We start from the raw sequence: 18,894 nt of genomic DNA, 5'->3' as shown, positions 1-18,894 counted from the left end.
ACACACACACACACACACACACACACACACACACACACACACACACAGAGACACAGTAATCACTTAACTCAATTTAAATCCAGGAAGATTAATTTAATCTATAAAGGGCTGCAATTTACAATTATTTTCATTATTGAATAAACCGCCTGTTATGTTTGTGTTATTAGCATTAGTTATAAGTTCCACAGCCTAAAGAGATTCAATCAGATGGGTTGTTTTATTCAACCAACAGTCCAAAGTCTGAAGATCTACAATTTGCCATCATGTATTTCAAAGGAAAGCATCACATCCTCACCTTTGAGAAGACGGAACCAGATGTCAGAAAATGACTCAAAATAGTTGCAAATTGATTTTCTGTCAACCAACGGATATAATAATCGATTGAATTGTTTCACCATTAAACCAATTCCAGACCTTCTGTATGTTAACAAACGCATAGCTGCAAGGTGAAAAACAGTAATGTTTACAGGAGAGCAAATCTGAGCGTAGCCATGTTTTCAGGTGAATGTAAAAAGGTGAAATATTTATTCATTCTCAAAACATATTTTCCCATACATGAGGTTGAAACTGAGGCGTTAAAAAAGTGGGACTGGAATAAAGTAACTAGTTGTTTTTTTTGCCATAGAACAATGCATCACTAAAGCAACACTACAGATATCTCTTTAAGGCTTTAACACAGTGACTACGTACATTTACATGCACACTAACATTCCACTATTGTTCTGCATATGACTGAATTTGATACGGGTCACGTAAACGGTACGCTCTAAATAAGGTCTCATTCCGAATGTAGCATTTCCTGATATTATTCACAATTCAGGAGCATTCTTTGGACATTCAGAATATGTATTTCAATTAAGGGTTTTTACTGCATTTGGCGCCACCCTGCCTCTTGCCTGTTTTAGGCCAGGTCTGTGCATTGTACACAAACCACCAAAGAAAAGCCCACATTTCTGGTTGGAAGGATGAACACGCCTACTTTTAAACATTATGAAGGATATCAACAGGTTCTTGGATATGTGTAAATATCGCAACGCCGACCTTTTCAAGAAGGCGGTTGAGGGAATGAAAGAGGGAGGCGGTGTTCGCACGGTCCAACAGTCCACCACCGGTTACGTTAATGGGAGTATGCGCGTCTGCATGTAAATATTAGTGGAACATATGTTAAACAATACATGGTGTGAAACTTTCATTTCACACCATGTATTTTCTCCTGCAAGTTTTTGCTCATATTCCCAGAGAACTGCGTATCTTCTTGTGTGAACCTTTAAAACAATGATTATTTGTGAGCGTTCAACACATGCAGCTCCCGTCGACACACATCCTCTGAGGGATGTCGCTGGTGACTGAGATCCCGTGAATCTTAGACATTGGCTCGCTCTCAAAGCCTCATGGGAGGTTGTATTTGTTGAATGTCAAAATCACAAGGTGCTCCAGTTTTACATTCCAGTACAGTAGATACTCATTTAGATTTGAATATGGACAAACATTTCTTCTTTGTCGGAAAGATCACTGCAGTTTACTTATTTGTGTCGCAGCCTGATCAGAAGGGACGAAGAGATGGACCCAGAATGAGTGAAAAGGGAGTTTGGGTGTGGGCACACATATCTGCACTGCAGAGAGGAATCTGCAGTTTGGAGGGACTCAAAGATATAAAGAGGAGAGAGGGAGTAAGAAGAGAAATAGCTGCAGGAAAGAGACGGACAGAGAGAGAGATAAAGAAATAAAGAGGAGGAGCGGGTCATGAAACACTTGAAAGGAGTGGTGGGGGAGTGAGAGAAAAATCAAACAAGAGGCAATAAAGACAGGTGATAGAAAAACATCTGAATAATAAGTAAGAGGAGATTAGATGAAGAGAAGGAGGGAAGAAGGAGAAAGAATCAGAAGAAAAAAGGTGAGGAGAGGGAGGAGTAGGAGGAGAGTTGGACTATGGGAAATTAAATGGAACAACAAAAAAGGAACAAAAAGCAAGAGGAGGGAAAAACAATCAACCCACTAGTGGTGAGGGGAATATAGAGGAGATGAAGCAAATGAGAATTTATAAAGGAAGGAAACAAAGAGTTTTTACTCACGGAGCAGCTCCTTGTTTTTGTTTTTTATCAATATGCTGCTTTAAATTCTCCTGCACTCTCACAGTGCAGGACAGCAGCCTCTCCACACACAATTACATTAGTATCAGATCCTCTCTGACCGCCTTCACAACTCTCATTCAAATGTGTATTGTGTTCAGATAACTAGACATAACCTGATTACATTTACATCTGACATTAATATGTGTTCTGCTTCCAGTTTGCAACCTCTACCACTCTGTTTACAGGCCGATTGATGGAAACAGGCCTAATTCAAATCTCTTGTTTGCCATATTTCAAGACTCTGTTTAAAAGTCAGTACTTTGTCTGTATGTAAATAATCTGAGCACAACGGTGCGCAGCAAAGTTTCAAAACCAAATTCGGGGGAATCCACAACTCTGTCAGCAAGCGAGGGTAAAATTTGTGGTTTTAATCACTTTTTGATGTTTATGAGCTCCTGAGTGACAAACAAGTTGCAATATCGCTTGACCATCGTGGATAATCAGTGTCCCGTGTGGTCCAACTGTTTCTGATTTGTTTCGATCAACTGGTCACGAAGCGACAGAAATGGCATTCTAGCAAAGGTGACATTCATCGCGCCGCAAATTCGCGTCAATCGTGCCGCCAGTCTCGCCGGGGACCATTTGTGTACATTCGCGCGAATCGCGCCGGAGAGGGGGCGGGGCTTATCGCCCTGAAAGCCGTTCAACTGTCCGCCATTAACCATGGAAAAAATAACCTTTATTTCTGTTTAGTACGTGTTGTGGAAGTCACAGATATCCCGGGAAACTAAACGCTGTCATGTCTGGGTTCATAATATTGTTCAGAGGAGCTCTGTGGATTTTATCGAGCTGTATTCACTGTGTCTAGCAAGCCACACGTCTCTGTTTACTACAGCTGTATGAACACAAAATAAACTGATTTGGCTGTGATTTAATGGCAATAAACCGACAAAAAGGGACTCCGAAATAACTACGTAATGATGCCGATTTGTAGGCTACTTGTCTTCTCAATGGAGCGGATGGATCGGTGCTAGGCTAAGCTAACATTGTAGCAGCTCAACCAACACTCAGACTAACGTCATGTAGACGTAAATACGGCAGCGTCTATTCATTGTTTGTACCATGTGGTTTACACACACAGATTTATACACATAGTCTGGTCCGGTCTCTATTGATATGAGGTATCGTAGAGCTCTGGGTGAACACAGACGGCTACAGTATTTATTTCCTGATTCAACAACGGCAGGAAGTCAGTGATGACAGGGGAAGCAACTCAACGCTGATAGGCTATCGCGCCACAGCGTCACGCGAATATTTCGCTGAAATTGAAAAATTTCAACTCACGCGTTTGTGGCGATCCATCGCGCCGCAAATTTGCGTCCATCGCGCCGCGCCATCGCAAATTCGTGCCGCGCCAGTCTCATCGCGTCTGTGCATAGACTTTGTATGTAATCTAGTCGCGCGAATAATTTGCGCCGCGTTTGGTGTGAACGCAGCATTAGGGGGCGGTGATCTATGACCGTCCAAAGCATGCGGCAACCTCCGGTTCTGCAGAGTGAAGCTAATGCGGAAGTGCCTTAAACCTGCATTCTCTCTACTGACCAGCAGGGGGCGACTCCTCTGGTTGCAAAAAAGAAGTCTGGTTGTATAGAAGTCTATGAGAGAATGACTCTACTTCTCTCTTGATTTATTCCCTCAGTAAACATTGTAAACATGAGTTTATGGTCTCAATGTCTATATTTCAAGTCTTCTTCAATTCAGCATGATGTTCATTTCGTAGATTATGGTCCATTTAGAGTCAAATAGACCATAAAGCAGGGTATGCTTTAGGGCGGGCTTACTGTGATTGACAGGTGGCTACCAGAGACGTATACAGTGTCTCTACCATGGAGTCACTCTTCCACAGTCCAAATATGGTCACTTCCGTTCACTACTCGCAAAAAAACAAGATAGCGACGGCTGAAATCCACGATGGCGACGGTCAAAATGTCGAACTCCAGGCTTCAAAACCGCACTCCACAAACCAATGTGGTATTGACGACAACGTTCGTACCAGACAATGGCGGACAGCTCGGTAACGTTTATAATGCAAGTCTAAAAATAGGATTCCACTTTACTAGGCGTGATATCATTTCACAATTTTAGACTTTATGATTCTTACAATGGATCATTTGGTCATGTGAGGGTGGAACGTGTTTCCACAGTTACGCGTCTCCAATCGGCAAGGAGGAAATGATGTGGTAGTTACAGTTCAGTGTATTTGAAAAGATTCGTACTAAATGGACTTGGTGTTGTACAGCGCTTTTCTAGTCATCCGACCACTCAAAGCGCTTTAACACTCCATGTTCATTCACCCATTCACACACCACCAGGCACAGTCTATGGGAGCAATTTCAGGTTTAGGTGTCTTGCCCAAGGACACCTCGACATAGAGTAGCGGAGCCGGTGATCCTTTGATTGAAAAACGAACCGCTAAGTCCACCACTGAGCCACAGTCGCCCCAACTACTGTTTATTCACACAGAAGCACACATATCGAGTGTGTATCAATTTTGGATTCAGCAGTACAGGAAGAAGTGGAAGACGGAGTGATGTGGGTTCATGAAAAAGTTCCAGAAGAAAAGGAGGATGCAGCAGCAAATTAACACAAAGAGATAATTACAGAATGTGTGTGTGTGTGTGTAAGAGAGATAATCTTTAGAGAGGTTACGAGGCTAAGTGGTGATAAAAACAAACATTTCGTTCCATCTCTGCTCTTTCCTGACCTTATTAGGATGTGTTAAGTGTGTGTGTGTGTGTGTGCGCGTGTGTGTGTGAGTGTGTGTGTGTATGCATGTGCGTGTGTGTGTGGGTGTGTATGTGAGTGGGCGGGAGGGAAGAATTGATTGAGAAAAAATGTCTCATGTGTAAACGAACACACGTTAATTATATCCTCGTTATGGATCACCTTGTCTCCTCACACACACACACACACACACACAGCTCTTCAAAAGCCCTTTGGTCTCCTCTCAGAAAGCCAATAACTACCCCCCCCTTCCTTTCCACCCAGCCACTACTATAGCCAGAGACAGGAAAGTAACCTTTTGCGGACGACAGATGACTCACGCGGCGCGTACCAGGCGTCTGCGCGGCACTAACCACACTGATGTCGGCCCGATGTACACGCAGCTTAAAATAAGACAGGAAGTCGATCAAGCTGCAAGAGTCGATGAGCTCGTTCAAATATTCTCTCACGAGGCAATGAAGCGCTCAGAGATGACCACGCAGTCAAGTGAGTCACTGGCTTTACACATTAATGATCAAACTAAGTAAATGGGCTCAAATCTAATGTATGTATGCTGACATTTCTTATAGATTTGTATAGATTTACCCTAATCTTTGATAACAGTTTGACTGCATTTTTTGGGTCTGGGTTAGGGTACGCCGTTATTATCTCATTTTAGTTATATTATTGTCAACTTACTACTTTAGTATGCTCTGACTATGGATGCTAAGCAGTTGTTGAGCTAATATCTCATAAACAACCAATGTAAATGTTTTATCTAAAGTGACTCCCTCTGTGAATTGTGACAAGAATCTTTTTTTTTTTTTTTTACTTATTATGTATTTCTTAACATATCACATTTATAATTTTATATTTTTTATTTTTTTTATTGAACTCTATAAAAAATAGTTGAAGACCTTGTTGGTCCATGAACAGATTCACTCGATAGTGAATCACTTTTTACGAGTGTATTTCTTTACATGAACCCATCTTAAAAGAAGGGTAACGCATGCTGCCGTATTGGACACCACGAAGGCAGGAATCCAATACCAAGAGCTGTGACTAACATGTCGGAAGGCCAAAGCAAGCTGTATCGATTTTACGTATTTTTCACACATAGGAGGGATGTTGGATGTTTCTAATGGAGAAATATCGATAAATGCGTCAATTACTTTCATCTGGTCACCCAAAAGTACCGCTGTCCATCGGTCTGTGTTGTGCAGTGAGCAAGACGGATTGGATCGTTGGATATAAGCATTCAGATTGAGAGGAAGCAGTGTAAAGGTGATCCCCCCCCCCCCCTCCAGCTGACAAACTGTACAAAGCTTATCTGGATCAGACACGATAAGTCAATTCGTTGAAATAACTGAAAACTTAAGTGGGAAGCAGCAATGAAAAACGACGGTGATCAGAATTACTGGCGATCAAGTGATCACATAATCTTGTCACGTTTTTTGAGTACATCTGCAGAACTGTAGTTGTTACAGACATGAACGGATTCATGCTTTATTCCTCCTTTAGGCTTGCTCAAGGCCTTGACATGACGAGTGCGTTTTTTTCTTCTTTTTTTTGTTTGATTAATTCGCAAGTCAATATATTTTTTCAAACTCTTGTTTTTGTCATGAGTACTCTCACATAGAACGTAAATATTACGGCGCGAAAAAGCTGCGTCATTTTTATCCAGAACGAGGTCGATTTGTCTGAACTTTCGCACCCTGTAAAAAGGCATCGACCAATAACGTGCAGAACAGACATATTCAAAAGGTACACTAGTGGATAAAAACAGGGAGGCTCCTCCCAAACCAAGACACCAAACTCAATTACTCCTTTCACCTTGACAAAGGCAGCGCAGACCAGATCCACTCCTTACGGTTGTACCTTTCACAATAAAAGGGATTACGTTCAAATGAAGAGAATTATTGACCCTTTGCTAAGCCCCAACCCTCGAGCACAGTCTGTAGCATCGGCAAGCTCTGAACAAATATCTTCAAATGCCCCAAAGACTCTCAATTGTTTCAGATGTTCTTCATTTTACAGGCTGTTTCTGATGATTTCGAGCTCGTTACTCTCAAACTTCTACTAACATCTTAGTTACCTGGAGAGGTTGGAAGGATACAGAAGTTTCTAAGATGTAAAAAAATCTTTAAAATTACAAAATGATCAGCACAGATTGAGGAAGTTGGGTTCAGCAATATTGGCTCTCTTTTTTCTTCCCAGTACTTTTTTTCTTTCCCTATTTGGCACAAGATTCACACCGGCTGGTACAGAAAACATGAGCGCGGTGTGAGAAGTTTACAGATGTCACTTTGCAGAATTTCTGGGCATCAAGCTTTTGCAAAATGTTTTTAAAATGTGAATGCAGACTTTCTAAGTTACCTTGTTTTTAACTAAAATATATGCTTGAAGGTTGAATGCGAACACATCGAGTGAAATGAAGGAAAACAGAGGAAGTGTTCTAAAGTGACGAGCAGAACAGAAGAAGTGGAAAGTGCGAGCAACAAAAACAAGGACGGAGAAAGAGAACAAGTTTGAGACAAAGGCAACAAAGGTAGAAGGTAATAGCCTGTTTGTCATTGGCAACAAGTCCCAGCTCTCTCGTTACTGCTGCTACATTACATGAAGCCCTGAGGGAAGACACACGCACACACACACATCTGCTCGCTGAGTACTGTGACGGAGTGACCTTCAACAACACAGTTGCATCTATTCACAAAACGCACTCCGACGCACTTGCCCACAAACTACGTACGTGAAACTGCAGTCTAAAGCCACGTTTCCACCGAGAAGTTCCTGGTAACTTTATTCCCCTTACTACTTTTCAAGGAACTACAAAGCTTCATTCAGCCCATTGTTTTGTGTGTTTCCATCGCCATCTAAAGACCTGGAGACTGCAGTTCGGTGTAGCTGCCAGTTTCATCTTAAAAACACGCTGAGATAAAACCTAACCTTAGTTTTGTCTCACTGCGATTACATTTACTGCTGCACACGCTGATGCACGTTGTCATGAATGAAATACCGAGGGGGGAAATGAAATTAAGAGCACCTGTCTCCCTGAGGTCCCCGGAACTTAATGTAGACCCTGGTCCCCGAGGTCGAAACACAATGAGTTCCGAAAAAGGTTCCTAGTCCTTGAAGAAAGTCCGTGGGGTCGGAAAAAAAGATGCTATAGAAATACACGGTCTCTGGCACACGAATGAAGGTTACGATCTTGTAACCCTAGTTCTATAAGCACAGGCAGAGCTGGACTCTGTTGGTAAAACTCTAGTCCTATCACAAGCATGCGTTCCCCTACTGAAAATTTGCATAAGCATCTCTGGCCTTTCAGGAAGTGCCTACAGAAATACTTGTGGCCCCCAAAGTATACAGGACGACACACCCAGGGATGGTTATCGTTAGGATTTTATCGCTACTTGTACTCATATCGATGCTGCTTATCAGTTCAATTCCTTATCGATACTCTTAGCGGTTCTTTTTGATTATATTGTGAGAAAAAAAGACAATTGGTATGCCTAAACAGCAATACAATGAGTTCCAAAAATGTTTGAATTCATTCAGTGATTAGCTTTCATGTATTAGCCTGTTCTTATGATCAAACTCAGCATGGCATCACTAACGTTACCTGCAGTGGACGAGGATGGACGGCTGCTCCACAAACAGTAGAAAACTGAGCATTTCTGCACATTGATGTTCTGCTTGTTGGTCACATGTTGTGACAAACTGCTGCTGTTTCCTCTCTTACTTGTGAGGGTTTTATTACATTTGTGACAACGAGAGTTCTCAGCATCTACTGGAGTCAAATGTAGTCACACTTTGGATCTTTTTGTACTCTCTGCCATGATGTGAGTCTCACTCTGTACTGAGCCGGAGTTGGTGTGTGTGTGTGTGTGTGTGTGTGTGTGTGTGTGTGTGTGTGTGTGCGTGTGTGTGTGTGTCCGAATAGGCACAAAGACACAGAAACAGAGAGAGGAGGTTTGAGACGCTGCTATTTTCGACAGAGATCTCACTCCGTAACTTCTGAAGTATCGATAGCGGAACGGTTAACTTTGGACGTTATCAATACAGGTTTTTACTTATTTAGAACCCATTGAGAACCGGGTGTCGGGGGGCTCCCTAGCTGCTACGCTAGCCTAAACTTTCTTCAGTGAGCGACGTAGGCACTGCAGGGCCACCTTGTTAAAAGGCTCCGCCTGTACCTGTAGAACGAGGGTTACATTGTCGTAACCTTTGTTTGTACTCACACAGGCTCCGCCCTCTACTGGACTGTATACTGTGGGGTCCCCCACATATTTAAGTTCGCCGGCCGCACTTATGCAAATCTTCAGTGGGCGAATGAGTGCTTGTGATTGGAGGAGCGTTTTACTCCTAATAGTCTAGTCGAGGGCTCCGCCTCTGTGAGTTAGAACAATAATAAATGGAACTAGTCACCAGGAGCACACACACCAACAGAGCAGTCCTTGGTTTCCTGGCAGTGGATAACAGCAGTGAGATGCTTAGTATTCAGAGAGAGAGGAAGGAAACCAGAGGAGAGAGCGAGCTGGCTTTAGTAACAAAGCAGCCTCTTCGTGACTCCCTCACTGAGACTCATTAAGTGTGTGTGTGTGTGTGTGTGTGTGTGTGTGTGTGAGTGTGTGCGTGTGTGTGTGTGTGTGTTTGGCTGGATCGCTCTCCATGAAACATTTGTTCATGCATAAACCAACTGCTCATTACAACTTTGGGCACAGTAGGTTGTGCTTCCTTGTGTGTGTGTGTGTGTGTGTGTGTGTGTGAGTGTGATTGCACCATTTATTCCCACACAAATGCACAAAGGCGGCTTACTTACCCAAACCAAACTCATGGGGTCATGGGGGGTTCAGCTGCCCTGAAACAGTTAAAGAAATCCTATTATTGGATACCGTAAAAAAACATTTCACAAGCATAAACATGAACAAAGCAGAGAGTGCGAGTCATACACACACTTTTACACACACATCCTCAGAGATTGGGCCGCTGCAGTTCAGTGTCCTTAGAATACCGAAGCAATTTCTCTTCATCCTCCATGTCCTGAGACTATCAACCGAAACCAAACAGTTTCGGTTCTATAAAGAACCTGTTTGGCTGAAGAGGGTTTATTTCTACTGCTACTATAGATAGTCATTAGGGGATAGCTCTGTGTTTTGAAGTGGGGCTGCATGAGGCACTTATCAGGGATCAGGCAGCACAAAACATATTTTAGAAATATATATATCTAAGAAAATCAATATATGCTGTATTTAGCATAATTTCGGCGGTTTACCTTGCCGTGAGAGAGCTATGAAGTAAATGTTAGGACAGAGAGCATCCAGCCTTAGAAAGCGTGGGAATGGGCTGCGGGGGCTGACGAGGTGACGCTTGCCAAGGCTGCTGCTGCTCATTCACCGACCTGTTTGTCCCCCCATCCGTCTGACTAACTACCTCTCTAAATTGTCTGTCTGGCTTTCCTCTTTCTGAGACGTGCCCGAGATAGCGACGAGGGCCTCCGTCTTCACAGAACAAAGCTGAGTAGAATGGATTATTGATCGGCACACACAAATGAAAGACAAAAAAACGACAGTGTCTGTTCGTGTGAGAGAGAGGGGGAGAGATTTGAGGTCGAGGGTGGTGACGGAGAAAGAGAAAGGAGTGATGGGTCAGAAAGAAAACACCCGAAGCTGAAGCTGCTGGCTGACGGATGAAAGAAAGCTCCGTTATAAGAAAGAGAGGGATGAGTCTGTTCCCACGAAGTATATGTCAAGCTCCTAAAAGACGCCTTCAAGTCTGTACTCTGTTGCCGTGTCACAGGTTTGTTTAGAAGGCAGCTGCAGCCTTCAGCTTCCAACATTTTGCTGGTGGCTGGATGATGACTGAGGAGCGACAGAAACATTATTACCTCCATGTAACAACGAGTGATCAAGACACAAACCAGCCGTATATGGCAGGCATATCAAGATTAATTGGCCCCAATCCATAGACTGAATACAATAAGTGAACGTAGTCAAAGTGACGTCACCCATTGGTTTGTGGACAGCCGTTTTGAAGCATCAAGTTCTGCATTTTGGCCTTCGCCATCTTGTTTTTAGGCCACTCGTTAACAGAAATCACCATATTTGGACGGCTGAGGAGTGCCCTAAAGCATACCCTGCTTTATGGTCTGTTTGACTCTAAATGGACCATAATGTACTAAATGAACATCATGCTGTATTGAAGAAGACTTGAAACTAGAGATTGAGATAAACTTACTTTAACCTTACTCTGCAACTGCACTGCAACTCTCACTTAAATCAAGGCTGAAGACTTTTCTATGTGCTGCTTTTTATTTGATAATTTCCTACACTGCACCATAGCTTTTATTTTTGTATTTTATACCTTATTCTATTTTAGCTAGTTTTTATTTTCAATTCTCTTAGCTCTTTAATTACTGTTTTTAACGGTATTTAAATGTCCTTTTATGATGTGTTTTCTTATGCACTTTGTTTCCATGCACTTGATGTTTTAAGTAGAGCGCTTTGAGTTGCCTTGTTGCTTAAATGTGCAATATAAATGAACTTGCCTTGCATGTCAAATCAAATGACTTTGTCTTAATTTAAAATGACATGTAACTGAAAGGATGTCGAGGTGTCCTGATGTAAGAGAAAGAAGGCATTCGAGGACGCGGTGATGCAAAGCAAAGTATTTATCGTTCAAATATGAGTTTATTATTAATCTGACAACAGAGGCTGTGAATGATCATCAGCTCTTTAGAGACTATATTCAGTCTCATTAGGGAGAATTACCTGGTGACAAAGCACGAAGCAAAAATATATTTTTTATGTAGTTGTCTAATATAATAAACGCTTGTTTAGAAAAGTAGTTGCAGCCGTGGGACTATGTTTGAGATGTCCAGATATAATGACCACCGGCCAGCCAATCAGAGGCTGGTCATTATGTGGAGAATCTATGGCGAGAGAGAGTGGACAAGCAGGACAAAGCGAACAGAGAGATGATTTGGGGGAATTAGCTGCTATACATCCATGTGAAATTAGAGCCATGAGAAGGTTGTTTTTCATTGGTAGGTGAGGAGCCGAAATAAGCAACTGTAGACCCTTTTACTGCCGATATCATCACAAATATGCGTACACATGGTGGCACCCGGAATGGCGTTTTTTTCTCCAGCCATCTAGATGAGTTGTCAAGCTTTAAACACTAAATAAAACTGTTACCAGCATCAAAGTGTCTGGTTGTTTGCACGTTCAGTGGTCAGAATCAACATTCCAACAGCGGACTCAAGTTCAACAGAATTCCGACCGCTTCAGAGCAGCGGCTGTTTAACGAGTGACCATGTTAACTGGTGACTCACAGGCTCTGTCCATACTACTCCATTTCTATTTGGATGCAGAGTTGTCAAATAGAAACGATCTCCGTCCACACGGGAGTTTCAGCATCATTCTCGAGTTGATCTGCGTCCACACGGCAGCCTTCGAAGGTGGACAGCACGTGACCATTAACGTACACTGGGCATGCGCGTGACGGTGTAAACAGGAAGTGGATTGCTTGCTTAGTTTAAAAAAATACAGTAATAAAGTAGTCTTTAATAATGAAAGGTTGTATTTGATACTTAAGATCTTCCTCTAAAATCTTCCTCTATAAACTCAAACAGACACAGTTCGTGGAAAGTTTTATTTTTCAGACGTAGTTACAGCGCTGCAGGTCTATCTCTCTCTCTCTCTCTCTCTCTCACATCAACTTTACTTTAAAATCAACACTTACACGTAAACGTTTACTAGATTATGGGTCCATAAATGTGGTCAACACACATCTCTCACTCGTTTCCTCTGTGTTGTTGTCTGTTTGTCACTCCTAGCTCTGAATAGCATTTATTGCTAACTGTAGCTTCAGACAGCTGCTGTGTGGGGGCTGATGATGCCGCTGGTCACGCCGCTCGCTAATCTCTCCAATAACAGCTGCTTCCTACTATGTTATGGGTCAAGAAATGTGGTTAGCACACGTCTAATGCGCTTCCCCTCGGTTTCGTTGTTGTCTGCTCTCGTGGCTCTGCTTGGTGGCTGGAAGTCCCTCTCGTACTGCAGAGCAGCATTTATGCATTGTTCGCTAACAGTTTCTTTGTGAACCTCACAATAGCTGTGGAGCACAAAACAAGCATATATGACAAAGGGAAGGTCCTCCATGTTTATGTCCATTGCCCTCCTTAAAGTTGCAAATCTTCAAACGTCCGAATGAACATTCAATCACCATGCGTGCCTTGCAAAGTGATAGCCCATAATACTGCTCCTGTGGTGTAGCTCCGCCATTGGGGTATTCCTTCATGAGATACGGCATCAGGGGATAAACTGGGTCACCCAGCAGAAAAACAGGGACAGCATCTTCGCCCTCTATCAATTCTTTAGGGCATGGGGGAATTGCTCCATCTTTTAGGGCACAACTCTAGCTCTGAACATCATGTAACATGTCCGACTAGCTAGCTTCTAAGCTAATTTTAACATTACCACCAATGGGGAAATGCTAACCGCGATTAGCATTTAATACAACACAAATGCTTCGTACATCTTTTCATGCTTCATACAGACATACTTACAGACTAAGGTCTCTCAAGGCTACCAAACGGAAGAAGTAAAACGAAGCAGCGTGTCTTCTCATTAGAATCTAAAAACAACGTAGCTCTGAATAGCATTTACGGCTAACTGACTTGGCCGCTCCATAGGGCTGATGACGCCGCTGGTCACGGCGCTCGCTAATCGCTCCAATAACAGCTGCTTCCTCCGCAGAAATGCAGACTTTTACTGCACAACAGCTGCTAGCTGCTGCTAGCTGTTGTGCTAGCAGCAACGCTTGAAATTAGTTATCCATGTTGAAATTAATCGCTGGTCGCCCTGCCTGTTTGTTTTCTTCCGGGTACGGGTCACGTGATAGTGAGTGTGACGAATCAGGGACAGAGACGTCATGGCTGCTAATAACCAATCCAGTAGCGAACACGGGTGTGGGCTCATTTTTTCTAACACACATCCGTTTCCGACCGTCCACACTCAACCAAAACCCCGGAGTTTTCAAACACCTCCAACCTCGGGGGAGTTTTCAGACTCCTCCGTTTAGGGTGCTCCAAAACTCCGGCGTAGTGTGGCCGCTCAGTGTAAACGTAGCAAATACGGAGTAAAAACGGAGTAGTGTGGACATGGCCTCAGCCCAGTGCGTAAGTGGTTGCTCGTTACGTAAATAGTCGGCGTAGATAATAAACACATGAGTCTGTCCTTAAACTGATTGATGGCTTTTACGAGGAGCGTCGGCAGTGTCTCTGGCTGCAAGCTATTGAACGTGTTGACTACCACTGGACTGTTTGTAGCGCTCCATTTTAAAACTGAGTGTCTTTCAGGGTGTTAGACCTTCTGTGCATGAACACAGATTATGTAGGAAGTCCTCGCTAGTGTAATGTCACACGCTACGTTTCTCCACCAAGTATACGTTGCCACTAAATTGCAGTGTGTGTGAGTCTTTGTGTGTGTGTGTGTGTGTGAGATATGTGATATGAAAAGAGAGAGGTCAACAAAGGAAGAGAGAGGGAAAGAGAGTAAGTGCATCTGATGTGTTTTGGTCTTGTTTTTTATTAATCTGTCAACTACACTGTCTCCCTTGTCTTGTTATTATGCTGGTAGCATCCCTATACCCCCACCCCCCTCCCCCCACACACACACCTACACACACACACTTTTACAGGACAAATAATATTGCCAGAGTGCAAAAGACAACAGGAGAAGCAGGTATGAGGCAATATCAGGACACAAAACCAATCACACACACGCGACCCTGTCACAGAACACATTAAACCGCTACGACTTAAAGAGTAAACAAGAGTATCACTTCCCAGACAATAATGCCGCAGTATTAGTAAACACACTAAAATACATAAAGAGAAACTCGATAAAGTGAGACATGGATGACACCTTCACTAAAATGAGATGTGGGTCCGTGGGCCGGAGCAGGCTGCACATTAAACTCACGTTGATTGCCTCTCCTCCACATCTGCTGCTCTCCAAACAGCAACGCTGTTGTTACGGAGACCCAAAACTGTAGGAAAGCTGAAGGAGAGAGAGAACTTTCTTTCAGCAAGTAACAAGCGGTGAACAAATATGTCAGCAAATATATTTAATTTAAGTCAAACAACACTAAAATGAAGCAATGCACACTTCGTTCTGCTTCTACTTTGCGTGATTTTATATACAAACGTACCATAACAAAGTCTGAAGACCAACCTTATGTGATCTGGTTGTTTGACCTTTGACATCCCTAGTTTGGTTTAATACATTTAGGCTGATGTGAAAACTGTCAATCAAGCTGACAAACAGTTAATTTGCTAACTACCAAGAAAATTTTTGATCGGTTATAGGTCTATGTGTAAATTTAACAAATAGAGACATAGATTATATTCGGCGGCCATTTCAACTGAGCCGTTCGGACAGGACGGACTTCGCCGAGCTCCATGGCCCCGTCGCCGCTGACTGGAATGTGTGTCGCTCTCAGAGCAAATTAAGGTGCAGGCGTTATAGACATGGCATATGAAAATCTCAGTTATCCATGTCAAAATAATTGCGATTCACAATATTATTCACAAAAACTAAAAACATATCATAAGGTCCTCATGCAAAGTAAAGTGTAGGAAATATAGGTTTAGAAGTGTGCTTTAAGAAATTATAATAGAAGTGTTTAATGATTCATAATTAAGAATTCATAATTAGTCATAAATATAGGAGTGTTTTAGAATTTATAGTTAGAAGTGTTTCTTAGTAGAATTAGTAGCGCCTCTTACAGGTGGGAATAATATTATAGCAAGTACTTGGAAGTCCCATTTATGCTTGTAAAACTTGTGAAGTTTTTGCCAAAAGTTGCAAATCCTTATCTTTAGGCTTAGGTTTCTAGGCAGATTTCTAGACAGGCAATTTCAGGTTGTACCCGTGCGAGGGTCTTCAGCAGTCTGATGCCAGGGGGAGACTGTTGGAGTTAGCCAATAGGAACTAAGATAGACAATATGGGAGGGATTTTCAAACTGTGACCAGGAAGTGCCGGGAAGAGAATCGCTCTTTTTTCCCTCTGGTCTCAACGTGAGGGCAGCTGTGCCTCCAGGCTGGGATGAGGGTAAAATGCTTCTCTGCGCAGAGAATATATATCTATAGATACTGTAATTAATGTGCTTCACTTTGTAATTGTATTAGCTTCAGTAGGATTAAATACTTTTGATTATAAACCAGTTTATGGTCGATTTTATTATCGAAGCGACTCTACTGTAAACACCAGTGGAGCGTGAATCAGCGGCCTTCTCTCGTGTGGGGAAGAATCATATCCTCCACAAATTGATAAAAAAATCGAAAGAAAAATGAGCCGAAACTGATTTCACTAAACCAAACACTTCAAATACACAATGTTTGCTCCGTTTTCTTGCCTCAAGTCAGAGTTAAAAGATTTGTTGTTTGATCAACATCACAGGAAAACTCGATAACATCTCATTTCACATAAAACAGCCAGAGTCCGACTTCTGCCTTTCTGCTGAGAGAGCTCAGTCTACTGCATCACAGGATCAGACAGGATATTAAAACGTTGTGAGTTATGTATCTTGGCCACCTTTACATTTGCACCGCTGCAGGTTAAATTATTTATATGTGTGTGTGTGTGTGTGTGTGTGTGTGTGTGTGTGTGTGTGTGTGTGTGTTTCTGTGGGTATAGAAGACAGGAAAGAGGTAAAGGACAGCCATAACTCTGATGGGAAGCTTACACTCTGACTGGGGCTCGTTAAAACATATTTGTACTTGTCATTCAGGAAGTCGCTCAGCCCCTTTGGGTGCAAACTCACGGTGCTACTGTTAGAGAAAACCTGGAGTGACACATGGACATGACATAGCCTGTTAAAGACAGACACTTGGAGAAGTCTTGAGCATTTATTAATCTGTTTCCATAAAAAGCTTCATCAGGTTGCAACACCGCAAGCTGAGACATTTCTGCTGCAGCGGGAGCCTGGAGACCAGAGTGGAGAGCGGCATACAGGCCGCAGCAGGTGCCACACAGGAAATACAGACACGTAACCGGGCAATAGATGGAGAATTGTCATTGCTTTGTGTATAGATGGCATTTTCCTGCAATCATGATGATCTTTTCCTAAATCCGAACTACGTAGTTTTGTTGCCTAAACCTAAGTATTTCACGATCTTTTCCTAAAACTAACCAAGTAGTTGTATTGTCTGAAACTAACCAAGTTGTTTCCGTTGAAGTTGGAAGTGTATTTTGAAAAGACTGTATGCATGTAACGAGTGCAAATTGACACATGTTGATGGCTTTCGTAGGAAAACACATGAAAAATGAGGAGTAACATAGGAGTTATATCATACGCATGAGGGACGTTGCACACCAGGGGCGGGCCGTGTGTTTTATACCTGGGTCTTCAGTGCTGTCCTACTACAGTTGAACCACCTCCTAATAACCTCATTATGACGCCACAGCTATGGGTTATTATTTGTTTCTAGGGGTGTAACAATACACGTATTCGTATTAAACCGTTCGGTACAAGGCTTACGAACCGAACAAACGTTTGAATAATACTAGTGCATTTGGAAAATGCAGAAGCTTAAATTGTGGGAAATATAATGTTCTTTCGGTGAAGCCACTGCGCTCAACCTGGTGACCCACCCAACGTAACAGACAACATGCTGTCTGACACGCCCACCACGGAAAAAAACCATTGTACTAAGGTGATGCGCGTGTGCTCCGGGAGGCTATGCTAAACTAGCTTAGCAGGAAAACAACAGCAGCACACAAGCTACAAACTCCCTGCAGCGTTTAGGCAGCTGTTCCCTACTGATTCAAACAGGGCTAAAGAAATCGCCACACAGCAAGAATTGCTTTCCAAGCAATTCTTTCTTTGTAAAAGAAAACAACAGTCCTGCGTGTATCTGCAAAGTTTCACAACAGTGACGCTAGCCCACTGACCAATCACACCGCACGTTAATGCTGACGTACTCGGCTAGGCCACCTAGACAGCTCTGACATGTCAAAGAATATGTCAAACGTGTCAAACAAAAAATCTGATCGGTTGAAGACTATGACAATCAACAATATCGTCCTCATTTACTTAAACTGCAAAGGCTCTCTAGTGGGCATCAGGCCTCTCTCCTTACATAGAGACATAGGGGCTGAATCTGATTGAATAAAAGCTCTCCTTGAAACAAGCTGCACTGGAAGCAGAGCAACAGAGGAAGACAGGAGCTGTGCAATGAGAACATAAGATAATGGGAAAAATATATATGATACATGTATTTATGAAAAATGATTAAATTATAAAATAGCTATAACTTTGTGATTCTGTTTAGGCCAGCAGAGAAGGCCTTGCAGGCCCTGACGGCCCACCACTGATGTACACACATACCGCAAAGATCAGTGTGTGCAAAAGTAAAGCGTACCTAACAGAAATATCATCTCGTAAGTTCAGGAACATAGTCTGGAAGTACATTGGATAACAAAATAGATCAAATATTGTAGGGTGACAGCAGAACTCTTTTCATGTTACCACCTGACAATAATTAGTAATAGAGCTTGAAATAAGGTGCTCTACAAACATGTCAATGTAAGAACACTGAGGAGGCACTTCCTCTGTCTTCTAATACTTTGTGGCACTGATATGATATTCACGAAGAAGCCACAACACCCACATGCAAATCCTCACGGGCGGTAGACAGAAGAATCAACAAAGTAGGCAGAAGTCTGCACACTGTGAGCACTCCTCTTTAGAGTTGATTAGCGTCAAATAAATGTGACATTTTCTAGACGCAGTCTTCCTCAGACGGCAAAAAAACTCATTTCACTTACTCAATGTCACAGGTGTGACTGATTAATGGCCTCGTTTCTTCTCTTTTTCAGTCTGATGACAAGCGTCTGACTGGAAATGTCACCCTTATTAGCTAGGGTAGGTAATGTATTTCAGTTACCCTTTTGTTTAAATTCTTTTTACATCCAGACAGCAATAAATAAATAAAATGCTCTGAATAAATAAAAGAAAGAAAGATATCCGGAGGTTTTCTCAAGCTGCTAGCTG

At 42.6% G+C, this 18,894-nt stretch overlaps 1 protein-coding gene across 2 annotated transcripts in view; it reads right to left on the bottom strand.

Annotated features, from left to right (window-relative positions):
- slc8a2b (solute carrier family 8 member 2b) overlaps positions 1 to 18,894 on the bottom strand; it is a 148,283-nt gene that overhangs the window by 84,990 nt on the left and 44,399 nt on the right. Inside the window, exons 2-3 of one of the 2 annotated variants that reach the window (XM_031863541.1) lie at positions 14,819 to 14,896; positions 9,655 to 9,693 (exon numbers count right to left, since the gene is read on the bottom strand). The gene's annotated coding sequence lies outside the window, so the exon portion shown is untranslated. The remainder of the gene's footprint in view (positions 1 to 9,654; positions 9,694 to 14,818; positions 14,897 to 18,894) is intronic. The other variant, XM_031863540.1, reaches the window with a different exon arrangement.

This window comes from Anarrhichthys ocellatus, unplaced genomic scaffold, assembly GCF_004355925.1.
Source record: "Anarrhichthys ocellatus isolate YVR2014 unplaced genomic scaffold, GSC_Weel_1.0 scaffold29, whole genome shotgun sequence".
Classification (NCBI taxonomy): Eukaryota; Metazoa; Chordata; class Actinopteri; order Perciformes; family Anarhichadidae; genus Anarrhichthys; species Anarrhichthys ocellatus.
Note: the sequence above shows the minus strand (reverse complement) of the source record. Positions and strands in the feature narration are given on the sequence as shown.